The sequence below is a fragment of the Neofelis nebulosa genome, chromosome 18 (genome assembly GCF_028018385.1).
Source record: "Neofelis nebulosa isolate mNeoNeb1 chromosome 18, mNeoNeb1.pri, whole genome shotgun sequence".
NCBI classification, from domain to species: domain Eukaryota; kingdom Metazoa; phylum Chordata; class Mammalia; order Carnivora; family Felidae; genus Neofelis; species Neofelis nebulosa.
The window spans coordinates 44,416,733-44,440,521 of NC_080799.1; the positions used below are offsets into that span (position 1 = coordinate 44,416,733).

The window sequence follows — 23,789 nt, forward strand, 5'->3', positions numbered from 1 at the left end:
TGGCCTGTGTCTTTTTGTCTCCCCAGCACCCTGGGTTAGGTTTTGGGACACTTGTATATATTGCTCAGGGTTCTCTGCAACTGTGCTCAGGTCCTTTTGTTTGCTTAGAATATTGCAAGGAAAATGGACCCTTCATGGGACCAAATTCACCATGAAACATTTTAGTCAATAGATACATTGAATGTGCCTTCCTTTCGAGGGGATGATATTTCATCTCTGACAATCCTGGGTAAGGAGGGCATGAGGGTCTCACAGGTGGCTTTTCCTGAGAAGAGCCCTCAGAGGGCAAGTCTGCAAGAACTTGCTTTTCTCAGTGCCTTTAAGGGCCAGAAGGTTGGCACCTAACTTACAAGTCTTACATAAGGAAATTTTGACCATTTACCCTCTCTTTTACAATATAGATCTAACTTTAAGACGGTACTGATTGAGTGCCTCCCTCAGGAGACCAGGAATCTCTATTCGACAAGAGGATCCTTTGAAGGATTTTCTAAAATAATGTGCAGATCCTCTGAACTCGAGATCCACGACCTACAATTTGACAACAGTAACCAAAATAGCACAAAGGGGAAACGAATGATCCTCTGGCACCTTTTCTGTGCCGTGTCTGTGCTGGTCCTATAGCTGAGTCTGGAGGTACTGATCATGTATTCCTATTCGATCAGCCACCATCTCTTTATGGGCAAAATCTTCAACTGATCTTGGCAGAATCCACAGTGTACCTCCCGTGAAGATTCAAGTTGATCATGCAAAACTTCTCCATAGTATTAATATGTTTTCAATTCAGAAGACCTTCAAGGCATCAACATCATAATAGAATGTAACAAGGCTCATGGTCTCATGATCCCCTGCAGTAGTCCATATAACACCTCTATTATACCTGTGAGAAAACCCAACTGCTGTGGATAGTATTTTGTCTAGGACTTCCGAGAAAGAAACAGCTCTGTCATCCCTCGACATCCCCTTCTTCCCAAACCTCACACTCTACCAACATGCACTCTTCCTGAAAGCAACGTTTTCACTCTACACCACCCATGTGGTGTAGTTTTCAGCATTCTAGTTGATAAGGACAGCCAGTATCTTTTTACCTTCACACGCAGGGAATGACAATGCATCTGGACTGCAACCTCCCCGGGTTCCACAGAGTGCTGCACGTTTCCCACAAACCTTAAAGGCTGATTTGGATGATGGAAAGTGTTTTTGCAGGCTCGACTTTGTTACAGTGTGTAGATGATTTGCGTCTCTGCTCCCCGGCTCGTGCCTCTTCACACGAAGACAGCACCCCCCTGGGAAAACTTCTGGTTTTAAAATGCCCATAAAGTCTCCAAAGAAAAACTACAGTTTGCTCAAACTCAGCTTAGGTATTTAGCTCACCTGTTCACAGAACAAGGCCCACATCTGGATCCAGGCACTCTCCGAGGCACCCACAATCTCTCACAACTGAAATCTAAGAGCCAATTACAAGGCTTTCTTGGACTGGCTGTCTACTCTCAAAACTGAATTCCAAACTTCTCTCTTAAGGCTCAGCTCAATGCAGGCTTTCAGACACCTGGGCAATATCTGAAAAAGTAAAAAAAAAAAAAATAGTCGTTACTTCAAGAGCAACATTAGCGTTAGCCCAAAGGGATCTTGATGAAAGGTTTAGGGAGAAAACATACGATTTCATGGTGCTGTACCCATGGTCCTGTACCCTCATGGCTCATCAAATTATACCCTTTAACTTGAGGCTTTGTTATATGTAAATTATACCTCATTAAAGAGAGTTTCAAAACATAACATACTAGAAGCAAATGTTGCAAAGTTCCTTTCAAATCCTGAAGTGCATGGGTGATATGAGTCTGTCTGCCCGTGTCTCAAAAATCCCAAATAATAAGACATTCAAAAAATTAATAACAGCAGAGTAAGCGGATCCTGAGCGCACCCTGTCCCATGTGTTCAGCTACATAATATCCACATCCAAGTCCATGAGCCAGAGAGCGATGCAAAGACTGGCAGAAGACACTCCACACCTAAATAGAGAGAAGCTGCACCAGAAAGGTTAGGAAGGTCAGAAAGGTGGAGGCTGGCTGCCTGCAGAATGGGCAGAGAAAGTGAGCCCTCACCCCAGGGAGCTCACCCGGTGAAGACTAATCTCCATCACATTTGGCATGAAACCCCAGAGGGGCTGAATGCCCTTGAGTTGAGATCCTGGAGCTTTGGAGGTCAGCTGACCCAGCACTGGGTGACCCAGGAGGATGAGGGCTAGCCGGGTCCCTGCCTGTGTAGAGAGGCAGTGTCAACGTGGCATTTTACACAATGCCGAGGCAACAGGGACAGATGTATTCATGCTGATTCCTGAGTGTGTTGGAGGACTGACTTCTCCAACAATGAGGGAGCTCACAGGCACCATTCTTCTCCCCCAGCCTCCCAGAATAAGCATAGAAGCACCCACCAGAGGCTGAGGCTGCACAGACACTTGCTACCTAACCCGTTAGCAGTGCGCCAGTCCCAAGGGTTCACTGGGGGACTCACCACACCAAGCCTGCTGGTCTCAGGGCAAACATTCTTAAAACCACAAGGGCACCCTGTCCGACAGGCTGCATGCATAGCTGTCACAGCACGCTGCGTACATCTGCACCTCACCCAGCTGTACATATCCGGGCACCCTCATCTGTCTCACCCAGCCACATGTCCCCAGGCACAGACATGCTCTGTGCATATCCTCACGCCCCTAGCTTCCACCGCTGGTCCACAGCCCCCAGCCACCAAAGGACATCGGGAAATCTGGCATAGGACTAGTGGCCCTGTGCCATTTTGCTAACACTCCTGCCCTGTGCCCAAGTTACCCAGCCGGCATACCACCCCACAGCTGGCCTGCCTGGGTCCCACTGACACCCCTGAGTGTAAGCACAGCCCACAACAGGCACGCAGTCAGTGCAGACCCCTGCAGTGAAAGGAAAAGTAACCCAGACACAACAGCAGGCAGTGAGCGATACCCACGCGATATCCTCCTGAAGGTCCAGGTCCTATAAATGGAGACGTGCACTGCTCAGGACTCCGCGACCTCTCTTTCACACCGTCGTTAATTTCAAGATCAGAAGGCACAGCTGACTTTCTTAACACAGAGAAACAGACCCAGAGAGACACACAAAACGGACACACAGAGATGTTTATCCACAAGGAAAGACCTAGTCAACGTCACAGCGAGAGATCTAAGCCAAAGAGATGAAGTAACATACCTGATACGGAATTGAAAGCAATGATCATAAGGATTCTCACTGGAGTTGTGAAATGAGTAGAAGAGTGAGACCCCTGACATAGAGATAAGAAATAACACAGTACACATCGAGGACACGATAAAGGAGAAACACGCTAGCTGGAATGAACAGAGGGATGGAAGAAGCAGCCGAACAAACCAGTGACCTCGAACACTGAGTGTTGGAAATGAATCACACTGAACCAAGGAGAGCACAGGATTCTGCCACGTGAGATGAGACTAAGGGAACTCAGTGACTACAGGAGAGATAATAATATTCATATTGTAGGACTCCCAGAAGGAAGAGAATTTGGGTCCGAAAATTTATTTGAGGAAATAATAGCTGAAAACGTCCCTAATTGTGTAAGGGTTAAATTGTACTGTAGGGCTAACGCTTAGCTTGAAAGATAACAACTTTGTTCTGACCCTGAAGGTCAAAAGATAACAACCTTGCTTTTACTCTTATAAATCATACTTCATACTCTTGTGAATCAGGCTTTACCAATGAAGGAAACAAAACCTCAAAAAGAGCATCAGAGACAAGGGCAAGGAGATCCACTGGTTGCAACTTAGCGGCAGAAAGTCTAAAATAATCAACTCATTTGATAACTGTTTCTGACTCATCTGGCAACTGTTTCTAACTCATCTGGGAACTGTTTCTCTGTTCTGTTCCCAGATAACGATAAAATGATGTGATCGGCTTTAACAACTCTGTATCCCGGCTGTTCGGGGCCACGCTCTTGACAAGATTGTTGTTCCCGATCGGTCGGCCACACTTTTAACAAGAGTGTTGGTCCCGATCGGTCAGCCACACTCTTGTGAAGAGTGTTGGTCCCGATCGGTCAGCCTTGCCTCTCACTGTAATAAACTTTGTTGCAACTGTCACTGGTGCCCGTAGCATTCTGTTTCAGGAGTCGTGTGGATGCAACATTTGGTGCGTTGGCCGGGAAAGTTGAAGGTCTGAAACAGGGCCCTTTCTGCGGATTGCTCCGCCGACCCCTGGGAAGAAGCTCGGGATTGGGAGAGACATTCCCTTACCGGACTGTGATATCAGCATGTTTTCAGACGGCAGTAATTTTGTATTTCAAGGGCAAAAGTATGCCAGTGCTGCAGTGATGACAGACCATGAAGTTTTATGGCAACAGACCCTTCCCCCAGAAACTTCAGCCCAGCACACAGAGCTCATCGCACTAACAAAAGCCCTAAAACTTGGAAGAAACAAGTCAAAAGTGCCTTGGAGCTACCGATCTTGACAGAGCCCTTGCTTCCACCGGAGCCCAGTTACACTCCTAAAGATTTGGAGTGAATTTCAAGAAAAGGGGGAAGTAAGATGCCGGGACAAAAGTGGTTTCAGGAGCCTGAAGGTAAGATACTCTTCCCCGTGGCACTCGGGTGGCGGGAGTGCTGGAGAAAAGAGAGACGCTCTCCTGCTCCAGGAGCCTGTAAATCCGGGACCATTTCAGACCTGAACCCACAAAATCCTTGGAGGAAGACAATGGCTTTCTTGGTTGAATTGGATGAAAGCTGTGAATGGAACATCCCTGCCCATCTGCCGAGCTTTTCATGACTCTAGGATACAGGTGGCTCAAATGGACAATCCCGCAGAGTTAAACCTGTGTTCGGTTTGGGGTTATGGGTTGCCCTCAGTTCCCAGGGCAGCAGAGGCACTATCTGTCTGTCTGTGCCCCATCTCCTTCCTCTACCCCTTTGTCACCAAGAAGCAAGGAAAGAAAATCTCTGTGAAAGTTATAATGCTTCTAAGACTGTTGATGAGATGTGTGACTGCTTAAAGTAGATAAAGCTTGTGATTCCCACCCTCCTGTGACATCAACATGCAGCCGCTGGTGATGAGGGAAGGAAGGAATCCAAGTTCACATACAGGCTGGGTTGCATAGGTCGCTGGAGGGAATGCCCACGTTGTGCCCAGGCCAGCCCAATATGGCTGCGTGTTCAGAGCTGCACGCCTGTGGCTGGCTGACGGTGGGCGTCCTAACTCCACTGCTAGGCACCGTCACCTACTCCCCATGGCTGTCCATGCCTCTACGCCAAGCCACCGAGGGCACTTTGTCTCGGGAGAGAAGGAGACGCTAAGCCTGGCAGGAAAAGTGTGTAATTTAGAGAAGGAACCAGAAAGTAGGAGACAGGTGTGTTGAAAGTAGAAAAAGAAAGATGTTGGACAAGAAAAGGGGCAATATGGAGGCCGGGTCTAATGTACCGGTGCTGGGAAATCTTAAGTGGGCTGGGCTTCCGGCTCTAGGTAAGAACCAGGAAGGCTGGATAACCGAAGGTGCCATGGCTGGTGCTTAAATTTTCTGGGTTTATATAATGGTAAGTGTGGGGGACTCATGGGGGACTTTGTAAATGTGGACACAGGGATCAAGGACAAAAACTGGCTCAGAGTTTATTCTCTTAGTCCCCCTGGCTCATATCACTGCTCACCGCCATAGCTGGGCCACTGCTATTGTTATTTCTCGGGTTAACTATTGGCCCATGCATTATCAATCGATGAGTACAGTTGTCAAAAGGCGAGTTGAGAAAATAAAAATTAGGATTAGGTCCAACTATGTCCCCTTAGTTCCTAATGATGAATCAAGGGATTGATTCACTGACAAGAAAAGGGGGAAATGTAAGGGTTACATTGTACTGTAGGGCTAACGCTTGGCTTGAAAGATAACAACTTTGTTCTGACCCTGAAGGTCAAAAGATAACAACCTTGCTTTTACTCTTATAAATCATACTTCATACACTTGTGAATCAGGCTTTACCAATGAAGGAAACAAAACCTCAAAAAGAGCATCAGAGACAAGGTCAAGGAGATCCACTGGTTGAAACTTAGGGGCAGAAAGTCTAAAATAATCAACTCATTCGATAACTGTTTCTGACTCATCTGGCAACTGTTTCCCTGTTCTGTTCCCAGATAACGATAAAATGATGTGATCGGCTTTAAAAACTCTGTATCCCGGCTGTTCGGGGCCACGCTCTTGACAAGAGTGTTGGTCCCGATCTCTCGGCCACACTCTCGTCAAGAGTGTTGGTCCTGATCGGTCAACCTTGCCTCTCATTGTAATAAACTTTGTTGCAACTGTCACTGGTGCCCGTAGCATTCTGTTTCAGGAGTCGTGTGGATGCAACAATTGGGCGAGGGAAACAAACATCCACATCCAGGAGACTAGAGAACTCCCATCAACATCAACAAAATCAGGCCAACACACAAACATATTGTAACCAAACTTGCAAATTACAGTGACAGTAAAGAAAAACTCTTACAAGCAGCAAGACAAAAGACCTTAACTCAGAAGGGAAGACCCATAAGGCGAGCTACCCGATTTCTGAACAGAGACTCGACAAGCCAGAAGCTAGCGACATCGCATATTCAAAGTGCTGAATGGAAAAATTAGCAGCCAACAATATTCTATCCAGCAAGGCTATCCTTCAGAATGGAAGGAGACACAGACTTTCCCAAACAAAAACTAAAGGAGTTTGTACCACTAAACCCGTCCTGCAAGAAATGTTAAGAGGGATTCTTCGAGTGGAAAGGACAGACCAACAGTGACGGTTTAGAGACAGAAGACACAAATCAAGTAAAAAATGAATATGTCTGCAAAAAAAATCAGTTAAGGAACTCAGAGAAATTGATTTGAATTGTAATAACCTCTACCAAAAACCTAGGGAGGAGAAAATAATGGGTGCGAAGGTAAATGACCATCAACTTAATATGAACTGCCAAATGCAGAAGAGGTTATATAAACACCTGACAGTGACCATATGATAAATATGCTAAGAATAGAGATAAGGAAATCAAACTATATCACTAAGAAAATAAGCAAAACATGAAAGAAAGGCAAGAAAGGATCAGAGAAAATCATTAGAAACCACAGCCAAACAGGCAGTAAAATGGCAATACGTATGTACGTATCGATCATGACTTTGAAGGTGAATGGAGTGAATGCTCCAATCTAGAGACGTACGGTGTAAGAACGGATGAAAAAACAAAACCGATTTGTATGCCTATAAGTGACCCACTTTACACCTCAAGAATGATAGTGAGAGGATAGAGAAACATTGCACACATTAATGTCCAATGAAACCTGGAGTAGCAACACTTGTATCAGAAAAAAATACACTTAAAAAAAGTACGTAACAAGAGACAGAGGAGGACACTATATAACAGTAAAGGGTACAATCCAAAAAGAAGATATAACAAGTGTAAATGTATCCCACAATTGGGTGGGATTTATTCCCAAGCTGCAAAGGTGGTTCAATATTTGCATATCAACCAATGTGACACAATACATCAACAGGAGAAAGGAGAAGGACCACACGATCGGGGCACCTTGGTGGCTCAATCCTTTAACAGTCTGGCAACAGCTCAGGTCATGACTTCATAATTCGTGAGTTCAAGTCGCGTGTCAGACTCTGTGCTGAAGGCTCAGAGCCAAGAGCCTCCTTCGAATTCTGGGTCTCCCTCTCTCTCTGCCCCTCCCCTGCTTACACTCTGTCTCTCTCAAGATTAATAAGCTTGAAAAGAAAAGAACCATGCGGTCATTTCAATACACGCAGAAAGGAGCATTTGACAAAGTACAACATCCACTCAGGATTATAACCCCCTAAACTAGGTTTACAGGAAACATACATCAACTTAATAAAGGTTATCTATGAAAACCCTGCAGTTATAATCCACCTCAATGGGGAAAATCTGAGAGGTTTTCCTGTAAGGCAGGAAGAAGACAAGGATGTTTACTCTTACCACTTTTAATAAATTACTGGAAGTCCTAGCCACAGCCAGCAGACAAACGAAATGGAACTAAACTGAAATAAATAAAATAAAATAAAATAAAATAAAATAAAATAAATAAATTAAATAAAATAAATTAAATACATTAAATAAATAAATAAATAAAATAAATAAATAAAATAAAATAAACAAATAAAATAAATAACATAAAATAAAATAAAACACAACTCCAAATCTGGAGGAAGTGAAACTTTCACACTTTGCAGATTACATGACACTGTATATAGAAAATCCTAAAGAGTCCACCCAATCACTGCTAGAATTGGTAAATGAATTTAGCAATGTCACAGGATACAAATCACTGTAGAGAAATCTGTTGTATTTGGAGAAAACAGTACTGAAGCAGTTGAAATAGAAATTAAGAAAACAGTCCTATTTACACTTGTACACCAAATAATAAGATGTCTATGAATAAATGTAACCAAAGTGGTGAGTGACCTATACTCTGAAAAGTATAAAACAGTGATGAAATTCAAGATGACACAAAGACATAGAAGGACATTCCATACTCTTGGGTCGGAAGTACAAACATAGTGAAAATGTCTATACTTCCCAAAGCAATGGACACAATTAATGCAATTTCCATCAAAATACCAACAACATTTTTCACAGGACTAGAACAGTCCTAAAATGTGTATGGAACCACAAAAGACCCCAATCTTCAGAGTGAACAACCTTTATATGAAGTGGTAATTATGGATGGCGTTATGCCTCTGGATCTTCTGCTCCACAACACGGTAACTCTGGCCTAAGCATTTGAACAAACATTAGATATATCCCAACCAGGGATCATTCTACAAAAGACATCCTACAAACGTACCCTCAAAACTTTGCAGATTATGTAAAATATGGAAAAATCTAAAAATCGTCATGGCCAAGTGGAGCCTAAGGAGACAGGATGACTCTAATGTGCCAGCTGGGATGAGTCTGGGACAGAAGAGGTTCAAACCGAAGCAATCTGAACACAAATATAAACTTTAGTTAATACTACCATATCTCTTCGGGATACTGATTGCGATCATGTACCAACTCATACGACATCCATAGTCAGAAAACAGTCTGTTGTATGTAGAGACTCAATAATACGTTCCCCATTTTTCTGGTAGCTAGAAACCCATCACGAATGAAAAGATTATTAGTAATCATGGTTTTATGTTTGCAACACATGATATTATATGACTAGTTCTAATATTAGTTACTAGTGATGGCCATGTACCTATTCTTGTTGTTCTTACTATTGTTTAATTGAAATAATAGCATTCACGGTAGAGAAAACTGAATGCATGACAAACACTTCATAGAAACATCTACTTGCATACTTTAAGATAATAATGTATGTGGGGCGCCTGGGTGGCGCAGTCGGTTAAGCGTCCGACTTCAGCCAGGTCACGATCTCGCGGTCCGTGAGTTCGAGCCCCGCGTCAGGCTCTGGGCTGAAGGCTCGGAGCCTGGAGCCTGTTTCCGATTCTGTGTCTCCCTCTCTCTCTGCCCCTCCCCTGTTCATGCTCTGTCTCTCTCTCTGTCCCAAAAATAAATAAAAAAAAAAAACGTTGAAAAAAAAAAGATAATAATGTATGTATATACCACTCTATTATGTGGTAGGTAAATTAAGTGTTTTTCTGATCTTCAACGAGCATGTCATTGAAAGGCTTTCCATAAAGGTGGTTATCCTGGATAATGAATGATACTAGATTTTACAGGATATACTTCACTTCATGCCTGAACACTGTCAAAACTAAAAATGTACACACGGCCAGAGGAATCATTGTGACTGGCTCACTGATTGTAAGGTATCCTTGGTTGAATATTTTCACACATATTTTTTATCAGGAATACAAGAGAATCAAATGTTTCCAAATCAAAGAGATATTCAAAGACTGGAAGAACAATAGGGAATTCGAGGGGTTTCAGAAGGATAAGATGTGACCATGAAGTGGCAGTCACAGGCAAGCAGCTTTTTCTGGTCCACTTTGACAGGTTTGCATGAGGGTATGTGACCTGCCAAGGGTAGGTCCTGGAAGTACCAGAGGGAAAGACAACGCTTTAGGGAGAGGTGACTTGGAAAGGGTGCTTCTGTGCCTAAATGATGGCTCAGCAACCTCGCTGGGGGTCGGTCCCTGGGTGAAAGACCTCGAAAGGCCAACAGTAACCTAGACTCACAAAGATCTTAGTAACATAGATCAAAGTACCTTAGAGCCACAAAGATCTTAGAGCCACAGAGTTGATCTTCCTCTATGATTAGGAGATAGTTACAGTGTCACAGGATACGATCATCGGGCCGGCAGTAGATGGCTAAAATATTATTTAGGGCTACACATGTAATAAAAAATGCATACATAAAATTGGGCTTTGGAATGTTAAGAAAAATCACAGGCCCACCATGGAGTTACTTATGCTAAGGTCCCATGTCACTAAACCTAATTTCATTCCTGTAGGAATGTAACCTTTAACCAGTCAGCAAAGAATTTCCTAGCCAGTGCTGGAAGTACATCTCATAGATCCTTGCCATTCCCCTCAGAGAGGCAGTCTTGCCTAAATAAGGTATTCCATGCCCCTAATTTTTTAAAGTTTATTAATTTTGACAGAGAGAGAAAGAGAGCACACGCAAGGGAGGGGCAGGACAAGAGGGAAAGAGACAATCCCATGACCAAGAGGTCATGATCTGATCCAAGATCAAGAGTCAGACACTTAACAAGCCATCCAGGCACCCCGAGAATGTGGACTTGCAAAGGTTAGAAGCCTTGGCTGGGACACAGCCCTGAGGGCACTGGCCTACTCGTGAAGAGAAGGCAGCCATCAACCTGCAGGCAGATGGCATGGAAACAGTGATCTGGACAAAGCCTGGTGCACACAGTGGGGAGATTATACACTCATCGTGGAGACCATCCCTGAGAAGCAGTGTTCACAATGAGGCGACAAAGAGCTAGGACAGACGAGCTGCGTGGTGCCATTTCCATGCTCTGCCCCCTGCCCCCCAGCATAAACACAGAGCCGTCTGCTGGAAACAAGGCAGTTCCCACACTGGCTGCCTAAGCTGCTTACACCAACCCCACCTTCCTGTGCTCTGGCGAGACTGGCCTTCTAGGTCATTCAAGGTTGCCTCAGTCCCAGCGGAGCTGGCCCCTTCCCCAGAAGACCAGGTGAAGCCCATGACCACACCACCTCTCTTGACCAAAGAGTTGTGCAGGCCTTCACTTCTAGGAGCAGCCGTTTCAAGTCCATTTAGCAAGCAGATCAGAGCAGACCTAGATCAGACTCACCACATTCTGGCCAGGGACCCTACCTTTCCCATACAACTGCCCTGAAGGATAGTGCAGCCAGAACACAAAATAGGGCACGCAACACACGCCACAGACACTCCGTGAAGTGTCAGGCCCTGGACAGTGGATGACCTCCTCTTCATAAAACCATTCAACTCACAGGCAGGTAACACAATGAGCTTTGGTAACACAGAGATGGCAAATACTCAACCAAAATTCCAAGACAAGAGGAAGGCATCCGAAATGAAAGAACAAGATAAGGTCATGGGCAGAAAAATGGAGGGAACACTTCCAAACTCATTCTATGAGGCCAGCATGGCCTTGAGTCCAAGCTGGACAAAGACCCCACTAAAAAGGAAAAACTACAGACCAATTTCCCTGATGACCATGGATGCAAAAACTCTCAACACAAAGTGGCAAACTGGATCCGACAATACAGAAAAAGAATTATTCAGCACAATGAGGTGGATTTTATTCCTGGGATGCACAACCGATTCAATATCCACAAATCAACTGATGGGATATATCACGTTGATAAAAGAAAGGATAACAACCACATGAGCCTCTCCATAGATGCAGAATAAACATTTGACAAAATGCAGCAGCATCCTTTCTTGATGAAAAAAAAAACCCTCATGAAACGAGGGATGGAAGGATCGTGCCTCAATATGAGAATGTCCAGATACCAAAGTCCCACAGCTAATAACATCTTCAATGGGGAAAACGTGAGAGCTTTCCCCCTAAGGGCAGGAACACGACAGGGATGTCCATTCTCAGCACTGTTATTCACCATTCTGTTGGAAGTCCCAGCCTCAGCAATCAGACGACAGAAAGTAATACACACTGTCCAAGTTGGCAAGGAGGGTTCAAGCTTTCCCCCTCACAGATATGATGCTCTCCGTGGAAAATCCAAACGACTCCACCAAAAAATTTCTAGGACTGATACAGGAATTCAGGAAAGTCTCAGAATATAAAATCAATATGCAGAAGTTGATTGCATTTCGATTCACCAGTAATGAATCAACAGAAAGAAAATTAAGGAATTGATCTCACTTACAACCGCACTGAAAAGCATAAAATACCCAGGGATAAATCTAACCAAAGAGGTAAAAGATCAGTACATTAAAACAATAGAGGGGCGCCTGGTTGGCTCAGTCGGTTAAGTGCCCACTTCGGTTCAGGACATGATCCCGCCTTTGTGGGTTTGAGTCCTGTGACGGGCTCTGTGCTGACAGCTTGGAGCCTGGAGCCTGCTTCAGATTCCGTGTCTCCCTCTCTCTACCTCTCCCCTGCTCATGGGCTCTTGCTCGCTCCCTCACTCTCTTCAAAATAAATAAACACTAAAAAAATTAAAAGAACAAACCATACAACATCTATGAAAGAAGGTGAAGAAGTCACAAAGAAATAGAAAAACATCCCATGCTCATGGATTAGAAGAACAAATATGGTGAAAATGTCAATACTACCCAAAGCAATGGACAAATTCAATGTAATTCCTATCAAAATAACACCAGCATTCTTCCAGAGCTAGAACAAACAATCCTAAAATCTGTATGGAACCAGAAAAGACCCCAAAGAGCCAAAGTAATGTTGAAAAAGAAAAAAACAAAACTGGAGACATTACAATTCTGGACTTTACGGTGCATCAGAAAGCCGCAATCATCAAGACAGTATGGGACGAGCACAAAAACAGACACATCGATCAAAGGAACAGAATAGGGAACCCAGAAATGGACCCTCAAAATTATGGCCGAGTCATCTTTGACCAAACAGGAAAGAATATCCAAAGGAAAAAAAAGAGTCTCTTCAGCACATGGTACTGGGGAAAATGGACAGTGAGAAGAATGAACCTGGACTATGTTCTTAAACCTCTGGGTCTCTCTGTCTGTCTGTCTGTCTGTCTCTCTCTCTCTCTCTCTCTCTCTGACTCCCTGTCTCTCTCACACACACACCTCAAAACGGATGAAAGATCTAAGTGTAAGACAGGAGACCATCAAAATCCTAGAGGAGAAAAAGGGCAACCTACCTCTTTGATCCTGACTGCAGCAACGTATTGCTTGTCAAGACTCCAGAAACAAGGGCAATAAAAACAGAAATGAACTATTGAGACCTCAAGATAAAAAGCTTCTGCACAGCAGAGGACACAATCAACAAAACCAAAAGGAAACTGAATGGAATGGGAGAAGATATTTGCAGGTGACCTATCAGATAAAGGGTTACTATCCAAAATCTATAAAGAACATATCACACTCAACACCCAAAAACCAAATAACCCCGTGAAGAAATGGGCAAAAGTCATGAAGAGACACTTCAACAAAGATGACATCCAGATTGGTCATACGTGAAAAGATGCTCAACCTCATTCGTCATAAGTGAAATACCAATCAAAACCACAATGAGATATCCCCTCACACCTATCAGAATGGCTAAAATTAACATCTCAGGAAACGACAGGTGTTGGCAAGGATGCAGAGAAAGGGAACGCTTTTGCAACGCTGGTGGGAATGCAAAGTGGTGCAGCCATTCTGGAAAAGAGTATGGAGATTCGTTACAAAAAACAGTAAGAGAACTACACTACGACCCAGCAATTGCACTAAGAGGCATTTATCCAAAGGATACACTAACGCTGACTCGAAGAGGCACATGCACTCCAATGTTTATAGCAGCATTATCAACAACAGCTAAATTATGCAAAGAGCCCAAATGACCACTGAGAGATGAATGGATAAAGAAGATGTGGTATATTCATACAGTGGACTATTACTCGGCGATCAAAAAGAGTGGAATCTTGCTATTTGCAACACGGTGGATGGAACCAGACTGTATTATGCTAACCATAATAGGTCAGAGAAAGACACACATCATATGATTTCTCTCGTGTGTGGAATTTAAAACACTGATGAACATAGTGAAAAGAGAGCAAAAATAAGATACAAACAGGGAGGGAGTCAAACGATAAGAGACTGTTAAATAGAGGGAAGCAGCTCAGGACTCCAGGAAGGTTTCTGAATAGGGGTATGGGCTAAATAGGTGATGGGCACTCGGGCGGGGGGAGCTCTTGGGATGAGTACTGGATATATATTTTGTAATTGATGGATCACTAAATTCTAATCCTGAAACTGTATTCCACTACAAGGTAACTAACTTGGGCTTAAATGTTAACAAAGAAGAAATATAGAAATAAGTAAAGACATGTACTACCAGCCAAAAGAAAAGAATATTTAAATCAGACTCTTGGAGTGAAAATGAAAGACCAAACGTGTTACAGACAAGAAAGGATCAGAGAAAACATCAAGAAACAATGACAAAACAACTAGTAGAATGTCACTAAATATATACCTATCAGTAATTACTCCGAATGTCAATTGACTACATGCTCCAATCAAAAGACAAGGATAGGGTAAACAAACAAAAAAAATAAATAAAGAAACAAAACCAAAAAGACACAAGGCATATCTAGATGCTGCCTACCAAGCCTTATTTGGACGTATGTCACCTGCACATTTATTTTTTTTTTTTTAATTTTTTTTTTCAACGTTTTTTATTTATTTTTGGGACAGAGAGAGACAGAGCATGAACGGGGGAGGGGCAGAGAGAGAGGGAGACACAGAATCGGAAACAGGCTCCAGGCTCCGAGCCATCAGCCCAGAGCCCGACGCGGGGCTCGAACTCACGGACCGCGAGATCGTGACCTGGCTGAAGTCGGACGCTCAACCGACTGCGCCACCCAGGCGCCTCACCTGCACATTTAAAAGGAGGGAATGAAAAAACATTTATCATGAAAACAATGTCAAAAGAAAGCCAGTAGCAAAACTTGTATTAGGCAAAATAAACTTTAAAACCGAGAGTGTAGTTTGGTACCCTTTGGGTCAATACCTAGTAGTAAAATTGCATGCACCCAATATTTATAGCAGCATTATCAACAGTAGCCAAACTATGGAGAAAGCCCAAGTAACCATCAACTGGTGAAGGTATAGGGAACTTGTGGGGTGTGTGTGTGTGTGTGTGTGTGTGTGTGTGTGTGTGCATGTATACACATATGTACTCACGTGTATGCTCATATATACATACATATATACATACATATATACATACGTATATACAAGGAAATGTAACTCAGCTTCAAAAAGAATGAAATCCTGCTACTTGCAACGATGTGGATGGACCTCGAATGTATTATGCCAAGTGAAATATGCCAATCAGTGAAAGACACATATATGATTTCACTCGTGTGGAATTTAAGAAACAAAACAGATGAAAACATGGGAAGGGGGCAGGAAAAGAGAAGAGTGGTGACAAAGCACATGAGTCTCTTAACCGTAGAGAAGAAGAGTGAGGGTTGATAGAGGGAGATGTGTCGGCGCTGGGCTAGATGGCGGACGAGTATTGAGGAGAGCACTTGTTGTCATGAGTACTGGGTGTCGTATGTAAGGGATGAATCACTGGGTTCTACTCCCGAAACAGAGAATGCGCTATATGTCAACTAAGACTTATATTAAAAAAATAAATAAAGCTGTAACAAGAGATGAAGACAGACACTATCTCATGCTCAAGGGGACAGCCAAACAAGAAGATCCAATGCTTGTAAATTTTGATGCACCCACTATGCAATCACCAATATATAAAACACTTGACAAAACCATAAAGGAATTTATAATAATATAACGATAATAGAGGACTTTAACACATCAGTCACATCAATGGACAGAACCTGTAAACAGAAAATCAACAAGGAAACAATGGCTTTGAATGACACACTGGACCAGATGCGTTTAACAGATAATATTCAGAACACTCCATACTAAAATGGCAGAGTACATATTCTTTTCAAGCGCCCATGGGGCATTCTCCAGAAATGATCACATTCTACGTCACAAATCACACCTCAACAGGTACCCAAAGACAGAGCTCAGACCAAGCATCTTTTCTGACCACAAAGCTAGGAAACTTGAAGTCAACCACACTCATACACACACACTTACACCCCCCCACACCCCCCCACACACAAAGGGGGAAAGGCCACAAATCAAGGGAGGTTAAATAACATGCTACGAAATGAATGGGTCAAACAGGAAATCAATGAGAAAATACACTGAAACAAATGAAAATGAAAATAAGCTGGTAAAAATCTTTGGAATGTGGCAAAAGCAGTCTACAATGGAAGTATATAGCAATACAAGCCTACCTTAAAGAGCAAGAAAAATCTCAAACACTCTTAACTTACAACTAAAGGAATGAGAAGAACAGCAGAAGGAAGGAAATAATAGAGATTTTTTTTTTTTACTTTTTTTTTTTTTTAATCATCCCTTCAGTTTTAGAAACTGCGAGGTAATGCTTTATAATGCTTTCTGGAGGTTAGTTAGTTTTTTTTTTTCCCAATATATGAAGTTCATTTTTCAAATTGGTTTCCATACAACACCCAGTGCTCATCCCAAAAGGTGCCCTCCTCAATACCCATCACCCACCCTCCCCTCCCTCCCACCCCCCATCAACCCTCAGTTTTTAAGAGTCTCTTATGCTTTGGCTCTCTTCCCCCTCTAACCTCTTTTTTTTTTCCTTTCCCTCCCCCATGGGTTTCTGTTAAGTTTCTCAGGATCCACACAAGAGTGAAAACCTATGGTATCTGTCTTTCTCTGTATGGCTTATTTCACTTAGCATCACACACTCCAGTTCCATCCATGTTGCTACAAAGGGCCATATTTCATTCTTTCTCATTGCCACGTGGTACTCCACTGTGTAAATAAACCACAATTTCTTTATCCATTCATCGGTTGATGGACATTTAGGCTCTTTCCATAATTTGGCTATTGTTGAGAGTGCTGCTGTAAACTTTGGGGTACAAGGGTCCCTATGCATCAGTACTCCTGTATCCCTTGGGTAGATTCCTAGCAGTGCTATTGCTGGGTCATAAGGTAGGTCTATTTTTCATTTTTTGAGGAACCTCCACACTGTTTTCCAGAGGGGCTGCACCAGTTTGCATTCCCACCAACAGTGCAAGAGGGTTCCCGTTTCTCCACATCCTCGCCAGCATCCATAGTCTCCTGATTTGTTCATTTTGGCCACTCTGACTGGCGTGAGGCGATATCTGAGTGTGGTTGGAAATAATAGACATTAAGGCAGAAATAAGGGATATACAAACCAAAAAGACACTAGACCAAATCAATGAAACCAGGGGCTGGTTCCTTGAAAACAGTAATCAACATGAAAACCTCCTAGGCAGAGTTTTCACAAAGAAGAGAGAAAGGACTCAAATAAATAAAATCACCAATAAGAAAGGAGAAACAACAGTCAACACCACAAAAATACAGTTAGAAGATAATATTATGACCTATATGCAACAAATTGGACACTCTGAGAAAAATGGACAAATTCCTAGAAACACAAGAACTACCAAAACTGAAACAGGAAGATACATAAAATCTGAAAACAGAAAGAAATCAAAGCAGTAAGAAAAAAAAAATCTCCCCCAACACAAGAGTTCAGGGCCAGAGGGCTTCCCTGATGAATTCTACCATCCGTTTAAGGAAGAGGTAATATGTATTCTCCTCGAACTATTACAAAAAGTAAAAAAGAAGGAAAACTTACAAATTCACCTTATGAGGCCATCATCACCCTCATACCAACACCAGATAAAACCTCCACCAAAACCGAAAACTTCCGGGGCTCCTGTGTGGCTCGGTAGGTTTACTGTCCAACTCTTCATTTTGGATTAGGACATTATCTTGCGGTGCGTGGGTTCGAGTCCCACATCGGACCATGCACTGACAGTGTGGGGCATGGCCAGGATTCTCTCTCTCCCTGTCTCTCTGCCCCTCCCTCACTCTTATGTACTCTATCTAAGGAAAGAAAGAAACATTTAAAAACATGTTAAAAAATTTTAAATAAAACTGCAGACCAAAAGCCTGATGAGTATGTATGCACAAATTCTCATTAAAATACCTGCAAATTAAAGTCAACAATACATGAATAGAATCATTTACCATAATCAAGTGGGATATATTCCTGGGCTGCAAGGGTGGTTCCACATTCACAGATCAATCAACATGATGCACCACAGGAATAGAAGGATAAGAACAATATGATGCTTTCAACAGATGCAGGAAAACCATCTGACAAAATGTCACATCCATTCATGATAAAAACCCTCAGCAAAGTACATGGAGACTCAACCTACCTGCAAATCATAAAGGTCATCTAGGAAAAACCCACAACTCGTCTCATCCTCAATGGGGAAAAACTGAAAGCGTTTCCTCCAAGGTCAGGGACAAGCCAGGGATGACCCCTCTCACCACTATTTTTCCACATAGTACAGGAAGTCCTAGCCACAGCAATCAGACAAAAAGAGAAACGAGGCATCCAAATTGGCCAGGAAGAAGCAGAACTTTCGCTGTTTGGAACTGACATGATGCTCTCTATAAAAAACAGGAAAGACTCCAATGAAAATTGCTGGGATTGATATACGAATTCGACAAATCACAATATACAGAAATCAATGTACAGAATTCTATTCCATTTCTGTAGACGAATAATGAATTAACAGAAAGAGAAAGTAAGGGATCCATCCCATTGACAGGTGCACCAAATACCCCAAGATACCTAGAATGAACCTAACCAAAGAGGTGAAAGATCTGTACTCTAAAGGCTGTGAAACATTGATGAAAGAAAAGGAAGAGGACACAAAGGAAAGGAAAAAGATTTCACCGTCATGGATGGGAAGCAGAAAATACTGTTAGAATGTCTACACTCCTCAAAACAATCTGCATATGTACTGAAATCCCTTTCACACTAACAGAAACATTTGTCACAGAACTACAACAAATAATCCCAAAATTTGTATGGAACGACAAAGACCCCAAACAGCAAAAACAAAATTGAAGAAGAAAACTAAAGCTGGAGGCATCACAATTCCAGACTTCAGGTTGTATTAAAAAGCTGTACTGAACTGAGCAGTATGGTCCTGGCAAAAAACAACATCAACAACAACAACACAGACGCAGAGATCAATAGAACGGAAACGCAGAAATGAACTCACACCTATATGGTCAATTAATTCTCAACACAGCAGGAAAGCATATCCAATGGAAAAAAAAAGATAGTCTGGGGACACGTGGGTGGCTGCAAAGCGTGTGATTGTGGGTTCAGCTCAGGTCATGATCTCAGGGCAGTGCAGAGCATGTGTGGGATTGTCAGTCCCCATTTCTCTCTGCCCCTCTTCTGCATTCTCTCTGTCTCTCAAAAATAAATACATAAACTTAAAGAAAATCTCCTCAACATATGGTTTTGGAAAAACTAGACAGCAACCTGCAAAACAAAACAAGACCAACAACGGACCACCTTCTTACAACATACACAAAAGTAAATCCAACATGGATAAAGACCTATGTGTGAAACCTGAAACCAGAAAAATCCCAGAGGATAATTAACACAGGAAGTATCTTATTTGACATTGGCTGTACAAACGTCTTTGTAGATATATCTCCTGAGTGGAGGGAAACACAAGCAAAAATAATGGGACTTCGTAAAAATAAAAAGCTTCTGTCACCAAGGAAATAATCAACAAAACTGAAACACCTACAGAATACTATTTGCAAACGACATCTGATGAAGGGTTAGTGTCCAAAACAAATAAAGTCATACAGCACCCAAAAAAGGAGAAATCCGATTAAAAATGGGCAGAAGACACGAATGGACATTTTCCCAAGGAAGACATACACATGACCAAAGCCTTGTGAAAAGATGCTCAACAATACTGATCTTCAGGACAATACAATTCATAAGTACAATGAGATAACACAGCACATCCGTCAGAATGACTAAAATCAATGAAGCAGCAGGTGTTGCAGCAGGTGTTAACATCAATGAAACAGCAGGTGTTGCCAAGGATATGAGGAAAGAGAAACCCTCTTGCACTGTGGGTAGGAATGCAAACTGGTGCAGCCACACTGGAAAACATCACGGACATTCACAAAAAAAAAAAAAAAAAAAAAGGAAATGGAACTACCTTACGATCCAGCAATTTCACCACGAGGTATTTCCACAAAGAATACAAAAATAATCCTTCAAAGGGATACATGCACTCTGATGCTTACAGCAGCATTTTCTACAACAGCCAAATTACGGAAACTTCCCGAGCATCCATCAACTGATGAATAAGTTGAGATGTAGTATATGGAATGTGATATTATTTAGCCGTAAAAACAGGAAAGCTTGTCATTTGCCACGAGGTGGAGGAGCGACAGAATGTTATGCTGGGTGAAAAATGCCTGTCAGAGAAAGACAAATACCAGGTGATTTCACTAACACGTGGAAATAAAACAAAACAAAGGGGGGGGGGGTGAAGGACACAGTGACAAACAGACAGATTCTTCACTGGGAAACAAACTGAGGGCTTCCACAGCGAGGTGGGGAATGGGTGAAACAGCTGCTGGGGATTACGAAGTGCACCTGGGATGAGCACCAGGTGACTCGTGCAAGGGTTACTCTATATTGCACACCGGAAACTATTCCACTGGGTCTTCACTCACTGGAATTTAAATTGAAAGATAACATAAGGTTAATGAAACCTACCTACCAGGTTTTCTGTAGTTTTCAATCACTTCACTAGGTTGGAAAAATAACCACAAATTTTTAAAAAAGCATGTATGATGTGGGGGACAGTTGTGCCCTTACCTCCGTCTCTGGTTCCAGCAGGACGCAGAAACTGGGTCCCAGCTCATTCTTCTAGAAGGTCGTGAGAGGAGCATTTCATGTATTCACGTCCTAACGGAATGCAGCTCCCGTGCTTCTCAACTTCTGTCAGGGTTTCTTCCCGGAAACGAGCCTGAATCTGGAACCAACCATCGACTGCATCGATGAGGTGATGTCGTGGGACCCCGCAATCCACGAGTCCTTCAGTAAAATATGTCTTGTTCAAATACTGTCCGGGAAGGGGAGGAATGAAACACGGGAACAGCCCAGAAAATGCAAGGGCCTGTGCTGCCCAGCAACCAGCTTGCCCAGGGAAGCCACCCAGCGTCCCCTCCCCAGCACTCAGTACAACAAGGCAGCGGCTCAGGAGATGCCAAGTTGCTGCAAACCTCCCAAGGTCTCCCCTGGGGTGGGCGGCAGAACGCGCTGGAAAGGCAGCTCTGCTCTCTGTCCTGAGGCAGCGGCAGAGGCCCTGAGTCTTCTGGGAGCAACAGCGACCCTTCCTGCTCTGAGGTGTCCTGGGTCAGAAAAGCCGATGGTGCGCCCTCTGCTGGCCATCACTGCCCAGGCAGAGGAACCCGCCCCTCCGGGTCTGTGGTGCTCGAGCTCTCTCTGCTGGTCATCATGGGAATTCCTGCAATGTTGAAGGCCCTGGGGGCTCAGCTGAGGGACCGAAGGTACTCTGGGCAACCCAGCCTGTTCTCCGCATTGGGAAGGGTCTTAGTGACAGGGCCCGGGACACAAAGAAATCTTTTCCTTCTCCTTTCTTGTAAGTGAAGAATGAAACCGAATTTATTAACGTAATGACATCATTTGTAATGCTTTAAGCAATGTTCCCAGAAAAATAGACCACCAAATCACACATGCTGAACAAGAGGTAATGGTGTTGACCACCTAAGTGTCTAGGTTAGATAAAGAATGGTCACCTTTGAGAGAGAGACACCGGCTTCCAGCTATGGAATGAATGAGCCTAGGGATACAAGGGACAGCCAATGGAAGAGAGTCAATCCTGTAATAATATTGTTGCATGCTTTCACAGGATAGCTACATTTGTGCTTAAGGACAACATAATTTATAGACATATGGAAGGACTACAATGTATGCCTAAAACGAATACAACAAATGTGTGAAGAATATTTCAATTAAAAGTCGACATCATTTATGCTATCTTTAATTTCTCTTTCTTTGCCAATAAGCTCTCATTCCTGGGGCGCTTGGGTGGCTTACTTGGCTAAGCTCCGCATTCCACTCAGGTCATGATCTTGCAGCCCATCAGTTTGAGCCCCGCGTCAGGCTCTGTCCTGACAGCTCAGAGCCTGGAGCCTGCCTCAGATTCAGTATCTCCCACTCTCTCCCCCATCCGCAGCTCGGGCTCTCTCATAAAAGGAAAAAAAAAGAAACATTAAAAATAAAAAGTCATTCCTAATTTAGAATCTGTGAAATTCCATCTATACCAGATTCTCTAACATGACCATCTTGATGTTTAGAGCTTATCTGAAAAGTCACTAATAATATCTGATGACACATATGTGACAAGGTCAGAATGCAACTTACAGGGAGCTTCACATCTGTTGTGAATTTACGACATGCATCCGTGGCTTATATTTCCAATGAAATGTGCTTTAGGGATGCGGATGGATGAAATCATGTCCATCAGTCATGTAGGTCAATTTTCTACAGGACCATCATGCCTTCAATTAGGAATTGCCATCTCTTCAAAATGAAAAGAAAGCTGGGAAAAGGAATTGTCTTTGAAGGACGTAAGAGAAGACTATGGTGTTTTAAAGGGTTCACCTACCTTCTGGAATCCTCAGATTGGTTGTGGACAGGAGGATAGCAACCCACGATTTGGATGCACACTGCTCGTTCCAGAGGGAGAATATGGACATTCTTGTCATACACTTTTTATCAATATCAGCAGTTCAACTCTGCCAGGTCCAGACTGCCGGACCTGGGGGCAACATGATGCCTCGTGCCTGGGTTCAGAACACGAGGAACGCCAGCTGGTGGCGGGAGGGGGGAAATCCCACAGGGCCTGGGGCAGTGAGGCAGATGACCCCGGGACACCTCCCCACAGGGTAGGCTCTGGAGCTTACCTGCCAAAGAGCAGCACATTCTCCCTGAAGACATCCTTCTCCATGACAGAACATAACGCTGGGCCCCGCAATTCCAGGAGAGGTGACAGATGCCCATCTTTTCAATTGCAATGGCCTCTGCAGAGCTTGGCCCCAGCGATGTTGGAGTCTTAGAGTCATGAAACTATGATGCCCATGATACCAGCCCTTTCTGCCCCAACACTCAGAGCCACTTCACACATCCCCTCTCCCCTGGCCCATCTCGCCCTGTCCACGTACCTGGACCAGGTCTCCACTTTTCTCCTTGTACTTCCTCTTTGTTTCTGTTTCTCTCTAACCAACCTCTCTGTGTTTCTTCCTTTCACTCTCTCAGTCTTGCCCCAATCCCCTATCACTCATCCAGTTTCTCTCCCCTTACCTGTCTCTTTGTCCACCTCTCCCCGGGCTTCAGGCTATCTGCTCTGTGCATGCAGCCCTGTCCAGGAGCACAGGGCACTCCTGTCTCTCTCTCTCTCTCGTCATGTTTTGTCCCAGGCCCTGATCACAATGGAGGAGAATCCCCCATACAGCAGCTGCTCATATTGACATTTGCTAAAGCAAGGCTGGCAGCATGTGAACAGCCAGACGTTTACCCTTGGTGGCCCAGCCAGGACAGGAGGGCTGGAGGGCTGGATGGAGGGCTGGCTGCTTCCCTAAGCTGGAAGGAAAAAGGGGCTCACAGGGTTCAGGGTCCCTGATGT

General features: G+C 43.6%; 1 long non-coding RNA gene across 1 annotated transcript; it reads right to left on the bottom strand.

Moving 5' to 3' along the window:
• Nucleotides 1-1,427: 1,427 nt before the first annotated feature.
• On the bottom strand, nucleotides 1,428-22,922 carry LOC131501027 (uncharacterized). Its single transcript, XR_009256582.1, has 3 exons — nucleotides 22,769-22,922; nucleotides 20,957-21,203; nucleotides 1,428-1,557 (listed from the first exon to the last, which is right to left on the bottom strand). It is a non-coding gene; the product is annotated as an uncharacterized LOC131501027 (long non-coding RNA).
• Nucleotides 22,923-23,789: the final 867 nt, after the last annotated feature.